This window comes from Moschus berezovskii, chromosome 13 (assembly GCF_049115385.1).
Source record: "Moschus berezovskii isolate FMDL1 chromosome 13, NW_MosBer_1.0, whole genome shotgun sequence".
Lineage (NCBI taxonomy): Eukaryota > Metazoa > Chordata > Mammalia > Artiodactyla > Moschidae > Moschus > Moschus berezovskii.
Genome location: NC_142472.1, coordinates 61,552,838 through 61,564,208, shown reverse-complemented (window position 1 = coordinate 61,564,208; position 11,371 = coordinate 61,552,838). Strand labels below are relative to the sequence as shown.

Below are 11,371 nucleotides of genomic sequence, written 5' to 3'. Positions count from 1 at the left end.
AAGGAAGGAAGCTGGGGCAGGTTAGAGCTGGGATGTTATTTCAGACACGGAGGGCACGGGAGACTCTCTGAGAAGTTGACATCACTTGGGAGATGAGCAAGCCATTCTATGATCTGAGATGAGAGCATTTAAGGTAGAAGGCACCGGGACCACTGAGGCTTCAGGTGGAAACAGGCTTGTTGTGTGTGAAGAGCAACAAAGGAGGCCCATGAGGCTGGCGTGGAGCGAAGGAGGGGTGGGTGGAGAGCAACATAGTGTCCATCCTCAAAGTCCATTGTTAGGACTTCGGTTTCTTCCCAAAGGAAGGGAGAGCCGAGGAGGTATGGAACCCAATGTGCATTATGAAAGGACCAGTCTGAGCACTGGGCAGAGCAGAGACTGGGAACAAAAGCCAGAGAAGATCAGTGAGATACTCTTTAGGCAACTGAGGATGGTGCTTTATCTTGGGTGGTGAAAAGTAGTTAATGAAAGTCCTGCTTTGGGAGGTCTGGTGAGCATAGAAGCTGGATTGGGGTGGTGGTTGGTGGTTTTAGTCACTCAGTTGTATTCAGCGTTTTGCAACCCTGTGGACTGTAGCCCGTGAAGCTCTGTCCATGGGATTCTCCAGGTAAGAATACTGGAGTGGGTTGTCATTTCCTTCTCCAGGGGATCTTCCCTCAGTCAGTCAATTCAGTCACTCAGTTGTGTGCAACTCCTTGTGACCCTAGGGACTGCAGCACGCCAGGCCTCCCTGTTCATCATCAGTTCCTGGAGCTTATTCAAACTCACATCCATTGCATCAGTGATGCCTTCCAACCATCTCGTCGTCTATAGTCCCCTTCTCCTCCCACCTTCAATCTTTCCCAGCATCAGGGTCTTTTCCAGTGAGTCGGTTCTTCGCATCAGGGGGCCAAAGTATTGGAGTTTCAGTTTCAGCATCAGTTCTTCCAGTGAATATTCAGGACTGATTTCCTTTAGGATGGACTGGTTGGATCTCCTTGCTGTCCAAGGGACTCTCAAGAGTCTTCTCCAACATCACAGTTCAAAAGCATCAATTCAAGGATTTGAAAGATGGCAGATGACATGGACCAGCAACAAACTACCAACACTGTGGAAGAGCCAATGTATCTCATCAGGCTCAGCCTGGATGAGCGAATCTACGTGAAGATGAGAAATGACAGAGAGCTTCGAGGCAGGATACATGCTTATGATCAATATTTAAATATGATATTGGGAGATGTGGAAGAAACTGTGACAATTATAGAAATTGATGAAGAAACACATGAAGAGATATATAAATCAACAAAATGGAATATTCTGATGTTGTTTGTTTGGGGAGACGGTGTTATGCTAGTTGCCCTGCCATTGAGAATTGACTGATAAAAGAATTTATCACATGTGGAAAATGAGTAGTACTGTGTGATTGCCTCTTTGAATGTGAAAGATACTCAAAAGAGAGATCGATGTACATCTTGATACTAAGAAATTACTAAGAATTCTCCCACTCCTGAAATAAGTTGATTTGTAGATAACTCACAAATTCTTCAGCTAAACAGCATTTTTAATTTTCTCCAACCCTTCCAATAAATGTGATCGCTGCAATACAGAACTTTTTCAGGAGTTGATTTGCTCCACTGTTTTTTGGACAATTTCTGGGTTTCTTCCTTTAAATTAAACTTGTCATTTCCTTTTTTCCTTTTTTTCTTTTTTAAGTATCAATTCTTCGGTGCTCAGCTTTCTTTATAGTCCAACTCTCACATCCATACATGACTACTGGAAAAAACCATAGCTTTGACTAGATGGACCTTTGTTGGTAAAGTAATGTCTCTGCTTTTTAATATGCTGTTTAGGTTGGTCATAGCTTTTCTTCCAAGGAGCAAGCATCTTTTAATTTCATGGCTGCAGTCACCATCTGCAGTCTTCCCTATCCAGGGATTGAAACCAGGTCTCCTGTGTTGCAGACAGATACTTAACAGTTGAGCCACCGGGGAAGCCCCCGGATTAGAGGGTTCCATGAGAAAATGGGAAGATGGAGAGAAAGCAAGAGCAGACAGCTCTCCAAAGTGGGTGTTGAGGCCTGGAGTGGTTGCTGGGGGCATGTGGAGTTAGAATAGGGTTTTTTAAGGCAGGATAATTTTTAAAATTTATTTTTAATTGGAAGATAATTTCTTTACAGTGTTGTGTTTCTGCTGCACAACAATGAGAGTCAGCTATGTGTATACATATACCCTCCTCCCTCTTGAGCCTCCCTTCCCACCCACCCCCCAAACAGGAGTAATTTTTGCATGACCATATGCTGATAGAAATGATCCTATAAAGGGCGAAAGATTTATACTACAAAGAAATGAAGGGTAATTGCTGGAGCAAATGTTCTGGAGTGGCCAGAGAGTGGTTTAGCTTGAGAGCAGTGCAGCCGGTGGTGGGTGATGAAGGGGAGGCTGCCCACCGGGCTCTGGTGCAGGAGTGATTACAGATGTGATGGTGGGAGTCACGGAAGGTTGAGAGGAGAGGAGGGAGTTTGAAATGATTTTCTAGGAGAGCAGGAGAGGGAATAAACCCTGCAGGGTGGGGTTGCTGTGCACACAAGGGTTCACTTGGGGAACACAGTCATGAATCTAAAGTAAGACCAGTCAGTGTGTGTTTGTGTGTTGTTCTCCAAGCGGATCCAGCTGCCTGGTGGCCATTTGAGTTGGCAGAGATAGAACTGGAGAGTTGCACTGAGCAACAGAGAAGGTGAGGGCTGGGGAGTGGAGGGAATATGCCAGAATCACTCAGACAAAGAACCAGAGAATTTTGGCCAGGAAGGAGGACAGGAAGTATACCTTAACGGGACCCATGGATCGAGGTCTTGGTCCTGTCTGGTTGAAAAAAATCACTGGAGCCAGGCACCAGATAGAGCAGCAAGACTAAGGATAAGGTGGGAGTGAGAGTAGAGGCGAGGGAGGGGCTACTCAGGGCCCTGGGTGGGGAAAGGGTGCTGTTATTGGCGTAATGACAAGAGTGCTTTCTCGTTTGCAGAAAAGTCAAGTGTGATTATGAAAGGTTACTGAGAGAACACACACCAATAACTGCAAGACCTCCATTCTCCAGCCTTGTCAGCAATTGAGAATCCCATTCATATGAACCTTCCAGAAAGCAAATACGTAAAGCATATGTTTTATTTTAATAATTCTGATAGGATTCTTTCTAATGGCCAGTTAACTGTAGCAGCTTCAGTCATGTTGCTGAGGGATATTGTATTCAGTACTTGAATAGAACATGGGCAGGGAGCAAGAGACAGAGAGGGTGAGATAGAGAATGCGTGAGCACATAAAGGAACAATTTACCATCAGCCAATATTCTCAAAAACCAGTCACTTCCAGGGAGTTAATAAAGGTTTCACAAGGTAAAAAATGTTTTAATAAATGTAGGAAGGGGACTCAATTATTCGCTGATCTTGTTTACTTCCACTCAGTAGCAATAAGCAGAAACTAATGTCTGAAAGACCCAGAAACACAGTAAGACACTCAAATTAATGTAACCCCAGATTTAGAGCTCAGAGCCGAGGAGTCAGTGCCGAGTCGTGTATGCGCCAAGAAGGAGTGAGGAAAGTCCTTAGGTTGATAGTCTGTGACTGGATCCAGATGAGCCTCCTCTATAACTGAGTGGTGAGTGCTCTCAAAATCAGGGAGGATAAAGTCAGCATTTCAAGTATGTTAAGGGAAGGCAGATTATCCCAGAAACAATGACGGGACCACTGCTAGCTCTTTAGGAGGAAAAAAACAACAATAAAGTTTTATTCCTACTTCACTCAACAAAAGTAATTCCTAATAAAGATTTAGGAATTTAAAAACTCAACCCAAAAGTCATTAAAGAAAACAGATGAATATTTTTGTAAACTTGAAGTGATGACTTCTTTGTTTTTTTAACTTATTTTTGATTGAATGATAATTGCTTTACAATGTTGTATTGGTTTCTGCTGTAGTGCTGACTTATTTTAAAAAATGAATGGCAATGAGGTCCAGACCCATGTGATTAAACACACACACATACACTGTGTAATTTTTCATATTTCTTGAACACTGTAAATTTTCAATTATTATGACTGACAAGTGGCAGGTTTCTCTAATATACAAAAAAAAACCTCTTTAAATCAATAAGGAAAAGATAAGTAGAGAAAAATGGGCAAAAGTCATGTACAGCATTTCATAAAGATGAAACATAAAGGAGGTGAATATATGAACAAATGTTTTCACTAGTCATTGATAACAGTGAGCTATTTCTCACCTACAAGATTTAGCAAAGATTATAAACATTAACACAGTGTTGTCAAGAGAGTGGGAGAAAACTGTCCTAGGTGTAGAAAGGAGATTGAATTTGTATCACTTCTTTGGCAATGTCCATCAAAATGTCAAATGTACATACTTTTAATCTCACTGTTCTATATCTAGGAATGCATTGTAAGTTCAAGACTTTCTTCTCCTCCAGAGGGGCCATAGAGGACATGAGAAGGGCACGAAAATACAATTTTCTTCCTCCTATCACAACACAGAATTGCCCCTTCTCTATAAATGGAAAACAACTCCTAAAGAGAGGTAATAATCTCTCCCGCTTTTCCATGTCATTTAATACAGTCACCACCAGAAGTCTAAGCTTCCCATGTTCCTTTCCCACCGTTTTGACATCCCCTATGGGGACCCTGGCACTCCCTTACCCTGAACCCAGGCTCTTCTTAATAGAATTCAGTCATTGTCGGATCCTTTGTACTCTACTGTGCTACTTTCTAGACTTACCTTCTACTCCAGTCCTGAGTCTTATCCCCTCTCGATGAGGATGAGATGCTAAGTCCCTTTAGGAAATACCCCTCTCCCTCTTGAACACTGGATAGTCCTTCAGACAGGGTAGATCCCAGAGCACAGTGAACATATCTCTCATTTTAACAAACCAACTCAAAAATTCTTTTGACCTCACATTCTTTCAGTTATTGCTCCATTTCTCTTATCTCTGTTAGAGTAAAGCTTCTTGAAAGAACTGTTTCATGCTTTCCATCTTTACTTCCTCACCTCCTATTCTCTCTCTGGCAAGTGTCTTTTTTTTTTTTTTTTGGCCACTCCATACGGCATGTGGTATCTTAGTTCCCAGACCAGGGATCAAACCTTCGCCCTCCGCAGTGGAAGTGCAGAGTCTTATTGGACCACCAGAGAAGTCCCTCTCTGGCATGTATTTTTACTGAAGTACAGTTAACCTACTGGGCGGTGCATACATAGGAAGTATGCTACTCAGTGAATTATAAAGTGAACACACTATGTACCAACCCCCTGAGCAAGAAATAGAACACTGTGCACGTCAGAAATCTTGCTCCTTTTTCTTCTCACTACAGTTCCTTCCTCCTCCAAAATAGCTACTATTATTATTTTTAACACATCGTTTTGCCTGTTTTTGAAAAAGTGTTTTGGAGTAATGCCATGCGTATTTCTTTGCCATGTTTTCTTTTGCCCAGCATTGTACCTGTGAGATTCACTCAAGCCGTGGAGTGGAGGTTAGTTAGATCACATAGGGCCTAAGAAATCCAGGTAAGAATTTTTTTAAAAAATTATTTTTTCAAAGGGAAAGGAAGCCCTTGGAAGGTTTTAATAGAGGAGTGACATGATATGATGTTTGCACTAGAAGGTTCACTTGACTGCTACCCTAAGAACAGACTGTGGGCTGGAGGGTGAACGTGAAACCAGAGACACTGGTTAGGAAGCTGTTGCAACAACCCAATCACACTACTGAATTCTTCAGCTTTAAAAGGCATTTTAGGTCAGTCCCTCAGAGGAGCTAAATCAAAGCAGTAATAAACGGAGCTCAGTGTTGGACCTGCGATAATGAGGCCAGCTATCACAATTTAGGCCCAGAAAATAATTAACACCTTCACAACAAAAATAGCCACTGTAAGCAACTGTAATTTTCAAAATTAAAATAGGATAATTTATGGCTGAGAATAAATAGAAGCATTGATATTTTGAAACCATGGGTCTTAGAAGTAAATACATCATCAAACATAGAAATCAAACTCAAGGCTAGAAAAATCAATCTAATTTCAACTCCAAGGGGGAAGGATGGGATAGTAATGACTCATCAAAAGCTAATTGATAGGCAGTATTAAAGCTATGGATCGCCTAAACATACAGTAACACCCTGTCCAGCTGTAGGGTTTTGCATATGATTTGCATTTATTCTTGTTATTCTCAGCACTTATGGTATCACAAAGATTTGTCTTCTAGGTAACATATTTTCAAATGACTCAGTTGAAATCAGGGATTACCTGCGGCTGGATTCTCAGCTATAACTGCACATTTTTTCTTGGTCCTGATAATCCTCATCTTTTGAAATGCAAGTTTTAACATTTTTACTTAGAATGAAATATTTGGTTCTGTGTTGGTTTTCACAGCACTCTGGGCAGAAAATGGGACTGGTCTTTGTCAATTTCAAATCTAGGAACATGACAGACCCCTATCTTAACCTGTACACAAAAATGTACTCAAAATGCATTAAATGATTGAACATAAGACCTGACATTGTAACACCCTGGAAGATACGTATGGATGAGCAACTCAATATTGGTTTTTGCTATGAGCTTTTGGATTTGACAACAAAAGCTATAATAAACAAATGGGATTACATCAAACTAAAAAGCTTCTGCACAGCAGAGAGAACCATCAATTAACTGAAAAGGCAACCTACGGAATGGGAGAAAATATTCACAAACTGTATCTGATAATGGGTAATGTCCAAAATATACAAGGAACTCAAAGCTCAATAGCAAATAAACAAATACCCCAATTAAAAGATGGTCAAAGTATCCCAAGGAAGATATACACAAATGGTCAGGTACATGAAAAAATGTTCCATATCACTAATCATCAGGGAAATGCAGGTCAAAACCACAGTGAGGTATATACTTACACCGGTTAGGATACCCATTATCAAAAAGACAAGAGATGACAAATGCTGCAAAGATGTGGAGAAAGGGAGTCCATGTACACTGCTGGTGGGAATGGAAACTGGTGCAGTCACGATGGAAAGCAACGTGGTGGGTCCTCAAAACCTTAAATCTTGGGCCACCATGTGATCTGGCAACCCCACTTCTAGGTATACATCCAAAGGAAATGAATTCATTATCTGAAAGAGATATCTGTATTCTTATGTTCCTTTCCGAATCATTTACAATAGCCAAGGTGTAGAAACAGCCTAAGTGTCTAGGTGTCAACAGTGAACAGATAAAGAAAATATGAAATATTTTATTGTTGTTCAGTCACTAAGTCGTGTCCAACTTTGTGACCCCATGGACTGTAGCCCCCCAGGCTCCTCTGTCCATAGCATTTTCCAGGCAAGAATACTGGAGTGGGTTGCTATTTCCTTCTCCAGGGGATCTTCCCAGGGGAAGATCATCCCAGGGATCAAACTGGCATCTCCTGCATTGGCAGGTGAATTCTTTATCACTGAGCCATCAGGGAAGCCCTTTGTATATCACCATATTGTATAACTGAAATTTGCTAAGAGAGAACTTAAAACTTCTCTCTAAAACAAAGGTAAATATGTGAAAATAAAATCTAGGAACATGGTAGATAATACCAGACCATTTCTCTGTCCACTGTAGATAATCTGTCTGGAGTAGTAGCATCAAGATTTATTTTTGTGGGGTAGCCTAGGTGCCTGCCTCATATATCAACATTAAAGATTAGAGTTGTACCAAATGCAGTTTTCTTGCTCATCTGCCTATTAAAAGACTTATTTCTAATGCATATGTCTGGGCATTTTGCTTTCAGCTTCTACCACCTGTGAGGAAATGCTCCCCTTTGAGGCAAAACTCTTTTTAAAAGTTTTACTTGTCATCCCAAATTTCTCTCTTGAATTCTCTCTTAAACCCGCTTCTACGCCCCCAGAATGGTCTTGTCAAGGTAACCAAAAGCCTTGGTGTTGCTGTCTCTATACCAACTGCTCAGAATACTTATTTTTTCTACCCACCTACTGAAGACAATTCCTATGCTTGTATCTTCTGATCAAGAAGAGTGATTCAGAGAAGAGTCTGAAGTCAGGCTGCACAGGAAATCCAGCCTCCATTATTTCCTGGTGGGGATTGTGAATAGGTTACTCTTCCCTCTCTGTCTTGGCTTCCTCATCTGTGAAAATGAGGAGTTCGGAGAACCAGGCTCTCAAGGTTGTGGTAAAATTAAATGAGAAGACAGGCCTGGCACACAGAAACTGTGCATTATATGTTAGCTATATTATTATTGGTGGTGGTGATGATGCTATTTTTGTTCTCATCTGAGGCCAGTGGGCGCAAAGAAGATCTGTGCCAATAGATTCCTGCCCATGAACCCTACTAGTTGAGCCACTGCCACTGTTTCTTCCTCAGGCTGCTTTGTCCCATTGCTTGCCTGCTTGGGGCACCAATCAATAACTATGTGTGAGAAGAGTCAGGGGAAAGTGGCTTTAAGAGAGGGAGGGTGAGCACTGAAAAATGCTACCATTAGATTGGCCTTCCATTTGGAGTCTCTAGGAACATTTTAAGCTTTGCAAAGGCAGTGAGGGTGCCCTGTATTTCTTCTGAGCTCCTGCACACCACTGTCCTTAGGCAGCTAAGTCAGCAACCCTCAATCTCCTTTCTATCAAATCATACAATGGCTGCCATACACGTCGGCTCTCAAGGAGATGCTCAAGATTCAGTGAAATTCCCAACACTGGAGCGAGTGGTAATTTCATCCTGTTCTCTTGCTAGAATGCAAAGGAGAGTGACAATAAGATAGGAGGACAGTATAGTTGGCCCCAATTCACTTTTTTTAAAAAGAGATAGTATGCAAGTCTACTTTCACTGTTCGTAATAAGTTACTTTGGACAGTCCACACTGATCACCACCACCATTTTAACAAGCAACTTTCTGGGTGCGATCTGATAGAACAGTGATGCCAGGGAGCTACAAGGAGATCAGAGGAGGAGAGTGATGTTTATTCATGTTTCCCAGCAAGTCTTACGGGTCCTTTCTTTCCAGCTTGACCCTCCTGCGGAGGCAAAAAGTTTCATGCCAAAAAGGGCTTAAAGGTCTTGGTCTGTCTCTTTAGTAGATTACAACTGCATAGAAGACAATGTTCGGGTGAGAGCAGTGCTCTCAATGGCTGGAGTCCAAGATAGAGAATAGAACCAATGTCTTCATGATGCCAACTTTTGAAAGTAATGTTGGACAAAATTTTCCTGCATAATCGGGATATGAAGCAGATGCAGAATAATTATGAAAGGGGGAGGTTTGGGGGAAGGAGCTGTATCAAGTCAAAGGAGAAGATGGTGAAAGGGGTTGAGGATCAATGAACATACTGTGCAAAAGAACACAGGGCTAAAGAGAGGACTCAGGGTTAAAGCAAGACAAAAGTTCAACTCTTTTTTTCTTTTACATTATAGTTTATTATAAGATATAAACTATACAATAGGACCTTGCTTATCTATCTTACATGTAGTAGTTTGTAACTGTTCATACCAAATTCTTAATGTATCCCTCCCCTCAATCCTTTCCCCCTTTTGGTAGCTGTTTTCTATGTCTATGACTCCTTTTCTGATTTGTAGCTCTTTCCTGCTGGCTCAGATGGTAAAGAATCTGCCTGCAATGCGGGAGATTCAGGTTCAATCCCTGGGTCAGGAAGATCCCCTGGAGAAGGGAATGACAACCCACTCCAATATCCTTGCCTGGAGAATCCCATGAACAGAGGAGGCTGGTGGCCTACAGTCCATGGGGTCGCAGAGTCAGAAATGACTAAGCAACTAACATTTTTACTTTTTCACTTTCTGATTTGTAGATAGGTTCATTTTAGATTCCACATGTAAGTGACATCATATGGTATCTGTCTTTCTCTGTTTGACTTACTTCAGTCAGTATGATGAGATGATCTCTAGGTCCATCCATGTTGCTGGAAACAGCATTATTTCTATTTTATAGCTGGTTAATGTCCCATTGTATGTATGTACCACATCTTCTTTATCTACTCCTCTATTGCTGGACTCCTAGGTTACAAAAGCTGAACTCCACCAACCATTCCTCTTCCTCTCTCTTAGTAAATGACAAATCTGCTCCTCACCAAGCCAGAAAACGCTGTCATCCCCGACTCCTCTTTCTCTCATACCTTCCATCTGATTGATGAGCACATCCTATCTGAGTTTCACAAGCTTATTAGAACCTGACCACTTCACCCCAGCTCCCCTGCACCCATCATGGTCCAGCCACCAGTATCTCTCACCTGGGTTATTGCAGGCAGCCTCCTAACTGGTGTCCCTGCTTCTGCTCTTGTCTCTCTACAATCCATTTTTTTTTTTTTCTTTCATAGAATAGCCAGATGACCTTGTAAATATTTAAACCAGATGTCATCCTGTTACAACATCCAGTGGCTTCTCATCTCATTCAGTAAAAACTGAAGGCTTTATCTCGCGTCCGAGGGACCTTGTATAACTGTGGTCCTTGCACCCTTTCCAGCATCCTCTTGGACAACTCTTCCTATTACTCTGTTCCAGTCTTGGTGGTCACCTGGGGGTTCCTTGAACAAGCCCACCACAGGAACTCTGTGTTTCCAGTTCTTTTTGAATGAAGTTGTTTTCTCCCCCAGATTTGCTTGGCTAACTTATTTCATTCAGGTCACTGCTCAAAAGTTCCATCACCCAAGAGCGCTGGCCCTTCTTTATGGGTGCCTCGATCCTAGGCATTCCTTCAGCAGCCAGTGCCTGTGAGAAAACTGGCAATGTCAAAATTTCTAGAGGGTGTTTTATCAGGGCTTAAAATGGAAAGCTTCTGTCTCAGAGATTAAAGATCAGATATTCATTAATTGTCATCAGTAAGTACATTGTTCCTTCTCCACTTCAACTTCCTTCTTCGTGGTTTTAAAAATGGTAATTTGGGAAATTTGGAATTTAAATCCACTTTTTCACATAGGTATGTATTCTTGTAGCTAAGGCCTTCCACACCAGCCCTGATTGTATTTTTATCCACTCTTAGTTCGAGAGACCTTTAACTACAAAAGCTACCCAGGGAAGCACAAGGTGAAGCCAATTGTGTTGATGAGAAAGAAAACAGCAAATTAATAGAGCTAATGATTTGGAGTCTAAGATATTCAAGAAGGTTTTTTTTCCTCCCCACTTTAAAAACATAGGTAGGTGTAATGTTATGTGGAGTCGGGAAAGTCTTAATTATTCTGACAGTTTAAACTCCCAGGGCTATTTATTTATGAGGCTTGAGACATTTTGAATGCACCTCACTCAATCACGTGGTGAAAATTATGCTCGGGTGTGAACATCTGCATGACCACGCATCCCCTTCTTGTGTTCTCACAGACCTTTTGCCTTTCAAGGGGGATGAGCAGCTGTTGTGGAGTCTGATGAGTCCAGGTCTGGG

The 11,371-nt window shown here is 41.7% G+C and overlaps 1 pseudogene; it reads left to right on the top strand.

Moving 5' to 3' along the window:
• The first annotated feature begins 1,050 nt into the window (after positions 1 to 1,050).
• On the top strand, positions 1,051 to 1,359 carry LOC148775853 (U6 snRNA-associated Sm-like protein LSm3 pseudogene; annotated as a pseudogene).
• The last annotated feature ends 10,012 nt before the right edge of the window (positions 1,360 to 11,371 follow it).